The 11301-nt window shown below is 40.3% G+C and overlaps 1 protein-coding gene across 4 annotated transcripts in view; it reads right to left on the reverse strand.

Moving 5' to 3' along the window:
• The window catches only part of LOC130282746 (solute carrier family 2, facilitated glucose transporter member 11-like), a 56782-nt gene extending 46195 nt beyond the window's left edge, over nt 1-10587 (reverse strand). For 3 of the 4 annotated variants that reach the window (XM_056531380.1, XM_056531389.1, XM_056531365.1), the window contains exon 1: nt 7471-8018. The gene's annotated coding sequence lies outside the window, so the exon portion shown is untranslated. Of the gene's footprint in view, nt 1-7470; nt 8019-10528 lie in introns of those variants that run through there. The other variant, XM_056531371.1, reaches the window with a different exon arrangement.
• Between the last annotated feature and the right edge of the window lie 714 nt (nt 10588-11301).

Genomic DNA, 11301 nt, shown 5'->3' on the forward strand with positions numbered 1-11301 from the left:
AATCCTTTCAGTACTTATGAGCTTCTGAAGTTAAGGTTGTTCTTTTCTGTCTAAGTGCTCTCTGATGACACCTGTCTCGGGAAACGCACAGTTTAGAAGAGGTTTGCTATGGGGATTTGCTTCTAAACTGGGCGGTTCCCGAGACACATGTCATCAGAGAGCACTTAGACAGAAAACAACAACCTTAACTTCAGAAGCTCATAAATACTGAAAGGATTAAGATTTTTTTAATAGAAGTAATTTACAAATCTGTTTAACTTTCTGGAGCCAGTTGATATATAAAAAGTTTTTTCCTGGATAACCTCTTTAATGGTAAAATCCCTTTAACATCCTATTGATTTCAGGAAAAATTTTAGAGTACACTCAGGGTTCTAGATGGTGATTAAAATTTTCTCTGGAAAGTCCCCACCCTCTCCCTAGGCCAGCATTGTACATTTACTGCCTTCAGTCCCATGTTATTGACTACTGCCTCTGGGATCCTCACCTTCCAGTCAGGGGTCAGCTGATCTACTGCTGCCTATTAGACTCCCTTTTCTGCTCTTATCTTCTAATCATGAGGCCTCCATGCTCATATAAGTAAATATATTTACCCCCCCCCCCCCCCCATCTCCCTCTCAATACTAAGCTTGGAAAATGTTTTAGAAAACTGTGTTTCACGGGAGGTTTTTTAAATTGATAGTGGATCCAGCAATGCACCCCATTAGAGGCCATATGCCAAGCAGAGGTGAGTGAAATGAGTGTTGGGGTCCCATCCAAAATGAGGCCTCCTCCGCGTGGTGGATGGGGCAAACGTTTTGATCAAACAGTGCGCTAAGAGCCTCCATTTTTTTGACCAAGTGTGCTGCTGCAACCTTCTTTTTTGTATACTCTGTAATTGTCACAGCAGCGTGCACCCGTGTATTAGGTAGTTGTGCTGACTATTTTTCTTTTTGTTTTTGCTAAAAGCCAGAAAAAGTAACAAAGTTTAATTTAATAAGGGACTGATAATAAATTATTATTAACCTCTTCAGGACACAGGGCGTATGGATACGCCCTGCATTCCGAGTCCTTAAAGGACAAGTCTCACAGTAAACAATTGTTCAGCTTTTAGTGCAGAAGGTAAAGTTATACAGGTTTGTAAATCACTTCCATTACCAGTGCTGCTTAGAAACAAGCTTTATCTGCATTCTTCTGTCTGACAGGAAATTCAGCTGTTCCAGGTTTTCATGACTTTCGACCCCCTATTCAGACTGTTATCAGCAGCATCCAGGGGCCGTGACGTGACAATTACCCAGAAAACCCCTGTGCTGCAGAGAGCTCCCTGTGCTCGGCCTTAGCCCCTCCCATCTGATGAATATTCACACTGTCCTCCCTCTGTTCTGCAGTGATTGGCTGAGCAGCACTGCCTATATGTCTGCTGATTCAGATCATAGTTCTCTCCCCTCTCCTTGCTAATGTTTTTACACTGATAACGGAGGAGAGGGGGGAGGGGAGGGAGCTGCCAGCGTAGACCTGTCACACTGAGAATGGAGGGGAGGGAGAGTAGAATTGTCACACTGAGCACTGGGGAGAGAGGAGTGCAGGGCAGAGGAGGGGGGAGGTGATTGTGCCACTGTAAAGCTGTTTCATTGAGAGGAGGAGGGGGAGGGAGTGATTTTACAGTGTAAAACTGCAGCTTCCACTCCAGGGTCCCTCTCTCTGAGCACTGACATTACATTTTGTTTCCTCGTGGCCACCCTGCTGCATAGGGCTATGATTGGAGCTCAGTGTTATGTGGGAGTGGCTAACATAAGTTAGGGGTGGTAGCAAGTTCTCTGCTCAGGCAGCTGAGAGCAGGAAATGTGAGCAGTGCATGCAGGGAAATGTAGTCTTTGAGATCACAGGCATAGCCACCATAACCAGGAAGTAACTGGAATTTATGAGCTGAATAGCCAGTGAATGGGGGCCGGAAAAAAAATCACAAACATGTTAGAGAGGTGGTAGGTGAATATACTATGGAATGGCTAGGTATTTTTTTTTTCTTTGCTGCATGGGATATCTTCTTTAAGGACCGAGGGCGTATCCATACGCCCGTGGGAAATCCGGTCCCCACCGCTAGCCGGTTGGGGACCGGAGCCAGATGCCTGCTGAAATCATTCAGCAGGCACCCTGGCACATCGCCCAGGGGGGTCCTGAGACCCCCCCATGTCGGCGATCGGAGAAAATCGCATGTCAATTCAGACATGCGTTTTTCTCCAATTCCGGGCTGATCGGGTCTCTGGTGACCCGATCACCCGGAAAATAGGGCTGATCGGAGTTGTCAGCAACAGCCCCGATCAGCCTAAAGGATTGGAGTGAGATCGCAAAGCTGCGATCTACTCCTATCCCCTGCCATTACTCGGAACGGAGTTCTGACCAATGGCAGCGCAGGACAGGGGGTTGCCATGGCAACCCCCCGTTCTGCCCGCCCCTGGATGTCGAGGGGCTCTGGGAAGAAGATGGAGGCCGTACCTGCAGGAGAAGATGCCTGGGGACCTGGGATCTTCGCTGGAGCCTGCAGGATCCTGATCAGGTAGGGAATCGACAGTGGGGGGGGGAATTGACAGTGAAAGTAAATCGATCTTTACTGTGGCAACCACTAGGGGGGCCAAACTGCAACTCCCAGCATGCCCAGAGAGCCAAAGGCTGTCTGGGCATGCTGGGAGTTGTAGTTTTGCAACATCTGGAGGGTCACAGTTTGGAGACCACTGTTACAGTGGTGCCCAAACAGTAGCCCTCCAGATGTTGCCAAACTACAACTCTCAGCATGCCTCGACTGCCCAGGCATGCTGGGAGTTGTAGTTCTGTAACATCTGTCCCTTCAGATTTAGCAATTTTCATGACATTTTTGAAAATTGCTGCTCTACTTTGAAGCCCTCTAATTTTTTCAAAAAGCAAAAGTATGTCCATTTTATGATGCCAACATAAAGTGGACATATTGTATTTGTGAAGAAAAATAAAATTTGTTTGGAATATCCATTTTCCTTACAATTAGAGAGCTTCAAAGTTAGAAAAATGCAAAATTTTCATGAAATTTTGGGATTTTTCACCAAAAAAGGATGCAATTAACGCCGAAAATTTACCACCAAAATAAAGTAGAATATGTCACGAAAAAACAATCTCAGAATCAGAATATTCGGTAAAAGCGTTTTCGCGTTATTAATTTGTAAAGTGACGGTGGTCATAATTGCAAAAAAGGGCTCAGTCCTTAAGGTGAAAAAGGGCTGCGTCCTTAAGGGGTTAATATTATTATGCTATTACTGGTACTTATAATACAATTTCTATAATTACTAGATTATTGGTGGAGTTATTATGAATAATAATAAAAATTATGATAAAGTAAAATAAAAATCACATAACATTAATGGTCACATAATATATAATATATATTTTTTTAATTCATAATAATTCAACCAATAATTTAGTAAGTATCATGATCAGACTGAACATATATACAGTGGGGATCAAAAGTTTGGGCACCCCAGGTAAAAATTTGTATTAATGTGCATAAAGAAGCCAAGGAAAGATGGAAAAATCTCCAAAAGGCATCAAATTACAGACATTCTTATAATATGTCAACAAAAGTTAGGTTTTATTTCCATCATTTACACTTTCAAAACAGAAAACAAAAAAAATGGCATCTGCAAAAGTTTGGGCACCCTGCAGAGTTAATATCTTGTACTGCCCTCTTTGGCAAGTATCACAGCTTGTAAATGCTTTTTGTAGCCAGCCAAGAGTCTTTCAATTCTTGTTTGAGGTATCTTTGTCCATTCTTCCTTACAAAACTCTTCCAGTTCTTTGAGATATCTGGGCTGTCTGTCACGCACTGCTCTTTTAAGGTCTAACACAGATTTTCAATTATGTTGAGGTCAGGAGATTGATCCACCCCCATGCTTAACAGTTGGACAGAGGTTCTTTTCATTAAATTCTGTTCCCCTTCTTCTCCAAACGTACCTTTGCTCATTCCGGCCAAAAAGTTAAATTTTAACCTCATTGGTCCACAGAACTTGTTTCCAAAATGCATCAGGCTTGTCTATATGTTCATTTGCAAAGTTCAAATGCAGATTTTTGTGGTGAGGACTAGTGTTGACTGGCATAGGCCATATTCGAATTCGCGAATATTCGCGAATATATGGACGAATATTCGTCATATATTCGCGTTTTATTTTCGCATATGCAAATATTCGCGTATGCGAAAATTCGCACACCAGTCTCACACAGTAGTATTAGAGCCTTCTTTACACCACACAAGCTGGAAGCAGAGAGGGATGATCACTGTTATGTGTACTGTGGAAAAAAAACAAACGAATATTCGTAATTACGAATATATAGTGCTATATTCGGGAATATTCGCGAATTCACGAATATGCGATATTCGCGAATAAAATTCGTATTGCGAATATTCGCGAGCAACACTAGTGAGGACGTAGAAGAGGTTTTCTTCTGATGACTCTTCCATGAAGACCATATTTGTACAAGTATCTCTTTATAGTGGAATAGTGTACCACAACTCCAGTGTCTGCCAGATCTTTCTGGAGGGATTGTGCTGTCAAACGTGGGTTTTGAATAGTTTTTCTCACAATCCTGCAAGCTGTTCTGTCTGATATTTTTCTTGGTCTTCCAGATTTTGCTTTAACTTCCACTGTTCCTGATGACTGCCATTTCTTAATTACATTCCGAACAGAGGATATTGACATCTGAAAACATTTTGCTATCTTCTTATAGCCTTCTATAGCTTTGTGAGCGTCAACTATTTTCAGTTTCAGATTCCTAGACAACTGCTTAGAATAACCCATGGTGCTGATTGTTGGGGCAAGGTCAGATGAGTCTGGGCATTTAAAACCTTTGAGATTGACATCACCTGCTCTTCCCAGATGATGATTGAGAACAATCCATGACACTGGAAAGTCTCAGCTTTGCAAAGGGGGCAGTGCATGCTATAAATTCTGCAGGGTGCCCAAACTTTGTTTGACGCCATTGTTTTGTTTTCTGTTATTTTGAAAGTGTAAATGATTGAAATAAAATCTAAACTTTTGTTGACATATTATAAGAATGTCTAATCTGTAATTTGATGCCTTTTGGAGATTTTTCCATCTTTCCTTGGCTTCCTTATGCACATTAATACAAATTTTTACCTGGGGTGCCCAAACTTTTGATCCCCACCGTGTATATATAAATATATTTATATGTACATATACATTTTTTGGAAGGTTATATTATTATAAGATTACCATTAATATTATTTATAGTACTATAAATATTATTCAGATTTACATTTTTTACATTTGTTATCCATAATAATAATGTCACATACAACCCAATTTAAATAATTTTTATATTGCTGCAATTGGAAATGTTAGAATTTTTTTCATGTCAGTGTTTTTGCTGTCTTTAAAATTCTCTAAGGCTCTGTCACATCTGGTTCTTAGTTTCATCATACAATATGGTGTCCATCATTTTGACCGGAAGAATAGCCCTACATGCGGAGCTATTCTTCCTGTCAAAGCTGACGGAAGCTACAACAGAGACTTCAACATAGATATAAAAATAGACAGGTTTTTTTCTATTCTCTGTGTAAGGCCTTATGCACACAAAGCTATGTCTACAGTGACTGTATAGAAAACCCACAGTGTATCTATGTTTCCATACCATGTACAGTAGCCACAGTGACTCTGCGTGCTGTTGTATAGTGCTTTTATTACATGCTATTTTCCTCTAGAAACAAACTTGTAGGAAAGAATTTGGGCTCCAGATGGTTACTAAAATGGTTGCAAATGCAGCACATAATTACTAACATGTAATAACGTAAAGTTTGCTCATAAAGTCATAGGTTCCCAAGTAATTTTCTAATCCTGGAGCCCAGAGATTAACCTCTTAAGGACACAGGGCGTACCTGTACACCCTGAGTCCACTCCCTTTCCATAACGCAGGGCCAGCTTCTAACAACGACCTGGACCAGTGGCTAATAGCGTGCGGCACTGATCCCAGTGCCGCACGCTATTAACCCTTTAGACGCGGCATTCAAAGTTGATTGCCGCGTCTAAAGTGAAAGTAAACTACCCCCGGCTAGCTCAGTGGGCTGTTTGGGACTGCCGTGGCAAAATCGCGGCATCCCGAACAGCTGCGGGACACAAGGAGGGCCCCTACCTTCCTCCTGTGTGTCCGATCGCCGAATGACTACTCAGTGCCTGAGATCCAGGTATGCGCAGTCAAGCGGCAGAATCATTCATCAATGTTATCGTATGGGATAACAATGATCAATGTAAAAGATCAGTGTGTGCAGTGTTATAGCCCCCTATGGGGGCTATAATATTGCAAAAAAAAAAAGTGAAAAAAAAAAAAAGTTAATAAAGATCATTTAACCCCTCGCCTAATAAAAGTTTAAATCACCCCCCTTTTCCCAATAAAAAAAAGTGTAAATAAAAATAAACATATGTGGTAGCGCCACGTGCAGAAATGTCCGAATTATAAAAATATATAATTAATTAAACTGCACGGTCAACTGCATACATGTCCAAAATAGCGTATTTTTGGTCACTTTTTATATCAAGAAAAAAATAAATAAAAAGCGACTAAAAAGTCAGATCAATCCAAAAATGGTGCCGCAAAAAACTTCAGATCACGGCGCATAAAATGAGCCCTCATACCGCCCCCTAAGCGAAAAAATGTAAACGTTAAAGGGGTCAACGTATAAGTTTTCCTGCCTGTAGTTATGATTTTTTCCAGAAGTACGACAAAATCAAACCTATATAAGTAGGGTATCATTTTAATTGTATGGACCTACAGAATAAAGGTAAGGTGTCATTTTTACCAAAAAATTTACTGCGTAGAAACGGAAGCCCGGAAATTTAACAAAATTGCATTTTTTCTTCAATTTTGTCGCACATTGATTTTTATTTCCGTTTCGCTGTAGATTTTTGGGTAAAATGACTGATCATCATATGGATTTTTAGGTGCAAAATTGAAAGAATTATGATTTTTTAAAGGTAAGGAGGAAAAAACGAAAAAGCAAAAACGGAAAAACCCTGGGTCCTTAAGGGGTTAAAGGGACTATGTTCAGTAATACCTCTTAGCCCCCTGAAAGTGCACCACTGCGGTTGTGTCTGGTATTGGAGGTAAGCCATATTCAAGCTAAGTGCCTATCTGCATTATCAGACACAACCCATGGACAGAAGATGCACTGATAATCCCATTTAAATGTAATAGTTTCTTCTATTTAAAGCAATAGTAATAGTGGAAAGGAGAAAATAAATGTTTCATTGAACAAGACAGTGGGTGTATGACTAACTTTGTATATAATTGTCAGAAAAAAGTGTGGAAAATAAAAAGCCACGTGAGTTCACACATATGGCAGTATGTATAGGAACATTTACAACTTAAAATTTTAAACTGCAAAAATACAACAAATTCACTGGACAGTTTTACCGTAGCATATGCTAAGACCAGAGCAACAAGACAAAAATGTACACTTACCATTATTACCGCGTAAGGAATAGCTCCTTATATATAATGTTGCGCCTCCTCTAGGTGGAAAATCTCTTCAGATAAAATAGCAGTTAACCTATTACTGAGTTTTTTACTAGCATTTTTTTACTAGGCTTTGACCCCTCCTTCTTTTGGTGCAAAGGACAAAACACACTTTGCTTCTTTGTTACCAAGTTGTAAGTCTTGTGTTTCACTAAACTGCTTGAAAAGGATGCTCGAACCTTCTTGCATTTCAAAAGGACAGGAACTGGCTTGTAAGGGAGTCGATCTGCACATTCACACATTTCCATCACCTTACTAAACTCTGATGTAAAGTTGAAATGCAATGTTGAGAAGTGTATTACCGTGTCTCTAATAGTAATACTACTGTAATATTAATAACTGTATTGTATTGTAATCTTAAAAACTGTATTGTATTGTTGATGCCATTGTACCCATAAAGTTAAGATACCCCTGGAATGTAGAGTAGGAACTGGCAAACCATTGTTTTAATGGTGCCACCATTTCTGTGCTTGTTGATGATACGAGGAACGTCTTTAAAGGGGTTATCCAGGAAAAAAAACTTTTATTTATATATCAACTGGCTCCAGAAAGTTAAACAGATTTGTAAATTACTTCTATTAAAAAGAAGTATTTCAGTACTTATGAGCTTCTGAAGTTAAGGTTGTTCTTTTCTGTCTAAATCCTCTCTGATGACACCTGTCTCGGGAAACACCCAGTTTAGAAGCAAATCCCCATAGCAAACCTCTTCTAAAGTGGGCGGTTCCCGAGACACGTGTCATCAGAGAGGATTTAGACAGAAAAGAACAACTCAATTTCAGAAGCTCATAAGTACTGAAAAGATTAATATTTTTTAATACATGTAATTTACAAATCTGTTTAACTTTCTGGAGCCAGTTGATATATATAAAAAAGTTTTCCCCTGGAATACCCCTTTAAGAAGCAAACCCAGTCGAACGACCGCTGCATGGGTTCTGTCCTTCGGCCAGGAGCTTCTCTTTCAGGCAGTTTCTGTTGGATGTCAGAAGCCATAAGCTGCAGGGAATGATGGAGAGAGGGCCTAACTATTATATGAGAGCACAGAGGGACCTAACTATTAAACACACAGGTTGACTAACTACTATATAGGGGCAGTTTGGGGGCCTAACTACTATAATGGGGGCACAGAGGTGGCCTAACTACTATATGGGAACACAAAGGTGGCTTAACTACTATATAAAGGCAGTTTGGGTGTTCTAATTACCATATGGTGGCACATAGCAGCTTTTTTACATTATGGGGGCACAAAGTGAGTACTATTATTGTGTAGGGCAATACATATGGGGAGTTTGAATAAAGGTAGGGATTGTGCAGTCTGCAAAGTGCTAGTGTACAGATGGTATCTACCACTATATGATCTATGTATATTTGTCCTTGTCTCTTAACACTGAACTAGTAGTGTCCACCTGTGCACGTATTTCACTTTGTTGAAAGGTGCTGACATTTTTGTTTTTTTGTACTGGTATTATTGGTAATTCTGGTCTTGGTGTATTGGATTTGGTCAGTAACAGCATGTTGGTAACATTTATAGTATACTTTTGTTTTGCCCTGGGCATTATGGAACTCTCTGTGCGCTCACAATTCTGTCCTGTCAGTGTCCTTGAAACCATGTTGTAGTCCAGACTCAGAAGTGGGAGTACTTGCTCTGGTGACATCAGGGGCAATGTCAAGAGCATTACTAAAAAAGCAATAAAAAAATAAAATAAAATAAAATAAAAAATGCATTATAAAAAATAAAGGGGATAAAGATAAAAGGGGAAAAGATGGAAATTTTAACAAAAATAAAGGGAAAGAGTTGGCAGACTACTAGAAGGTAAAAAAAAAACAAGAAAAATCTGAGCTACTCAAAAATAATATAAAAAATATATTTTTTTTTATAAAAAAATGTTTAATATTATTTTTGAGTAGCTCAGATTTTCTTTTGGCATTTGTATTAGTGGGAGCCTACATATAGGCATACTACACTCTAGGGCAGTGGCCTCCAACCTGTGGACCTCCAGATGTTGCAAAACTACAACTCCCAGCATGCCCGGACAGCCGTTGGCTGTCCGGGCACGCTGGGAATTGTAGTTTTGCAACATCTGGAGGTCCGCAGGTTGGGGACCACTGCTCTAGGGGATCCACATTTGTTTATTGACACTGCGCTCAGTTGACATTTATGGGCTTGTACGTATAGCCTCTTCCCTGTGTGTATTGTTTCATGTTTGGTTTGTTTATAGACTTCTAGAAGGTGTAAAGGGAGAAGGAGATAGCGGGGAAGAGAAAGAAAAGACATAAGGGGGTTAAATATATACTGTATGTAATACAGTCACATTTGTGATGACCTCTTTTTGTATTTGTACGTATTGTATTGTGCATCTACATAAAAAATTAAAAGGTTCCCAGTTTTGCACCATCAGTAATACTCCTTTAAGATTAGTCACTGTTCTCTACCCGGACTATTGTTCCGTAAAGATATTGGGGGAGATTTATCAAAACCTGTCCAGAGGGAAAACTGCTGAGTTGCCCATAGCAACCAATCACATCGCTTCTTTCATTTTTGAAAAGGCCTCTGGAAAATGAAAGAAGCCATCTGATTGGTTTCTATGAGCAACTCAGCAACTTTCCCTCTGGACAGATTTTGATAAATCTCCCCCATTGTGTAAACACAACTTAGATGTAATGACTAGGGGGGAGATTTATCAAAACCTGTCCAGAGGAAAAGTTGCTGAGTTGCCCATAGCAACCAATCAGATCACTACTTTCATTTTTCATAGGCCTTTTCAAAAATGAAAGTAGTAATCTGATTGGTTGCTATGGGCAACTCAGCAACTTTTCTCTGGACAGATTTTGATAAATCTCCCCCCATGTTTCAATTTCCATTATAAATACACTTGAATATGTAAATGACATTTGGTAAATAAGAGGAAAGGGTAAACATCATTGCATGCTTACTGTTCTTGGACATGATGGATTCTGGAGAGGAAAAAAATATTTTCTAAATAAATTATACAAATTTGTAATTTACCTTTATTAACCCCTTCCCCCAGCATGCCTTCTGGGCCTTTATGTCCACGTTTTCTTTTTAGTTTTTGTCATCGTCACCTTCCAAATGTATGAATAATAAAATCATTTTATTGTTTGAGTTGTTATGGATGTGGCAAAACCAAATATGTGTATTTTTTATGCTTTATGTACAAGAAGGAACTGTAAGGGTAACACATATTTTACTTTGGGGGGATTTTTTATTTTAGGTACATTTACCGTATATACTCGAGTATAAGCCGACCCGAGTATAAGCCGAGACCCCTAATTTCAACCCAAAATCCCAGGAAAAGTTATTGACTCGAGTATAAGCCTAGGGTGGGAAATACCTCATCCCCCCCTGTCATCATCCAGACCCGTCATTAACATCCTCATCATCATCCCCTTGTCATCATCCCACACATCCCCCTTCATCATCCCCTTATCATCCCACACATCCCCCCTTCATCATCCCCTTGTCATCATCCCACACATCCCCCCTTCATCATCCCCTTATCATCCCGCACATCACCCCTTCATCATCCCCTTATCATCCCGCACATCCCCCCTTCATCATCCCCTTATCATCCCACACATCCCCCCTTCATCATCCCCTTATCATCCCACACATCCCCCCTTCATCATCCCCTTGTAATCATCCCACACCCCCCCCCCTTCATCATCCCCACCCCCCTTCATCATCCCCACACCCCCCCTTCATCATCCTCTTCTCATCATTCGCCCTCAGTGGTCTTCAACCTGCGGACCTCCAGAGGT

This window comes from Hyla sarda, chromosome 1, assembly GCF_029499605.1.
Source record: "Hyla sarda isolate aHylSar1 chromosome 1, aHylSar1.hap1, whole genome shotgun sequence".
Lineage (NCBI taxonomy): Eukaryota > Metazoa > Chordata > Amphibia > Anura > Hylidae > Hyla > Hyla sarda.